Source organism: Ochlerotatus camptorhynchus, unplaced genomic scaffold (assembly GCF_037179485.1).
Source record: "Ochlerotatus camptorhynchus isolate MF236.1 unplaced genomic scaffold, CSIRO-AGI_Acam_v1.1 ptg000592l, whole genome shotgun sequence".
Lineage (NCBI taxonomy): Eukaryota > Metazoa > Arthropoda > Insecta > Diptera > Culicidae > Ochlerotatus > Ochlerotatus camptorhynchus.
The window spans coordinates 904219-906458 of NW_027041072.1; positions in this window are offsets into that span (position 1 = coordinate 904219).

Sequence of the window (2240 nt, forward strand, 5' to 3'; positions counted from 1 at the left end):
TAACAAAATTCCGTTGCTCTCGCACTGACTGATTGCCAACTCACTAGATTTTCTCACTGCTCACAGAGGTCAGTATCCTTTGCTTCTGCAATCACCGGTTTATCCTGCCGATTTTGTATTTCCGTCGATCAATCACATCACTAGGTCAATCTCAACCAATCCCATTCTTCTCAAATTCACCTCGCACGGACAGGTTCCGAAGTAGGTCAACGGAAAACTGGGTTACTCCAAGCTCCCAAACGTTTTCGTCTCACTTGCTTCACACTCAATTGCACTGCGCTTAATCCACAACCTGTGGGTTCTAATGAATGCCCTCAGAATTCTTGCCAGGACCTCACACGGGTAGTAATATTCACGCACACGTTACGCGGAAGAACGTTGACTGGGTAGGAAGGCAGGCCACGCGGACGTATCGCTCCGGAGACGTACAGGGCGCGCACAAACGCATATAGCAACGATCGACAACAAACTGGCTGACAGACCCACAAAACTATGATCACCAACCTCGTTCCTCCTCACTGCTGCTGGTACTCTCTCTTGTATTCAACACCCCATTCGACGGGGGTCTCTGTGTTTACTCTTTCTCTCTCACTTCCACTCGAAGCACTATTCGAATTGACGATCGAGGGGCCGAGGAGGCTTCAATGCTTCACGCGGGAGGTGGTGCGAGCGGAACATATACGGTACAAAACGCAGTCACTCTCTTTCTCTACATAAACTTTTGTGGAGTCCGGAGAGAAAAAGAGCCACCACAGTAGGCACAGCAGTGTGCGGAAGAAGGAGAAAGCCTCACACGATCGTCGGAGAGGAGCGCAAAAGAAATGGCTTTCTTCTTTCTCCGGCTACCAACCAACCAACCAACCAGCCATCATCTCCCGGTGTAGGTCTGGGTCGGAAGGTCTCTCTGGTGCGGTAGACGAGTAGGAGGGCGAGAGGCACCGAAAACCAGATTCATGCAATAATGTGCGCAAGCTGAATCGACGACTCCACCAGGTGCGCGAGATTGGAGGTGACTTGCTCGGGATGAATTGAGATGATGCAGACCGGTGGAGACATCATCATCCCTGGTGGCTTTATAAAGGTGTTTCGTCTTATTATATCGTTTATTTTGGTGAAGGGGCATAACGCATAAGTATCATTGGCATAGATACTCGAGCAGGAACGAATCTCTCGATACCTTAAATTGGTATGGATGAGCCTGACATAAAAGGAAAAATACCAAAAAAATGTTCCCACAATACCATTCCAATACCAAACTATGGAAATGCAATACCAAAATATTATCACACAGGTATTGTTTTGGTATCCAAACATCATTTTTTTTACCTTTTATGTCATGCTGATCAACACCAAATGTTGGTATCAAGTCAAAATTAGGTATTCATACACACTTAGAAAAATTCATGTAAATTTAGGTGCTCTGAGAGTGACATACGAGCGTTAATTTTGACATAAATTTGAGTCATAACAGACGCGAAATATAGCTCAATCAAATGTACTTTTCGTCGAACAACGGACTTTTCAGTCTCAGAGCACTTTATATTACATGACATGTTTGTTTACGTAGCCGGCGTCGGTGGTGTATTGGTAAGCGTGACTGCTTTCTCACCCCAATGGGTCTGGGTTCAATCCCAGTCGAGGTCGGTGGGATTTTTCTGAGGCATAAAAATCTCTGGTCACGTCTTCCTTCGGAAGGGAAGTAAAGCCGTTGGTCCCGGCCCATGTGTGTTGATGAATGGGTGCGATATCTTACGCAGGTGTGGAAGCTGCCTTCCTGCACATTCGATTGCCGTCAATGGATGGCAATCGATGTCCGTCGGTGATTGGCACTAGATTGCGGAACAGAGACCGACGTTAAATAAAGGAAAGATGTTTGTTTACGTATCATCTTTTATGTCAAAGATGGATTCCGTCACGTGTAAAATTAGTTATTTCTAAGTGTGTAGGCTAGTTTCTCCTGCTCGGGTATGGTTGACATACGTATGTTGGTCATCCAGACCTTAAGCATAACAGATGTTAGGCATACTTTATAAATAGTGAAATTGACGTTAGGCATACTGTTGTTTTGACATATGAAATGGATGGTAGGCATACTGTGACATTTGTAATACTGTAACGAACATGAATGTCGTTAATTGTGAGATATTTGTTTCTTGTTAAATAATTAATTAATATTCAAATAAATATTTATGAACCAGCTTAAAGCGCGATCACTCAGATAGAGTTCACTTCATTCACTC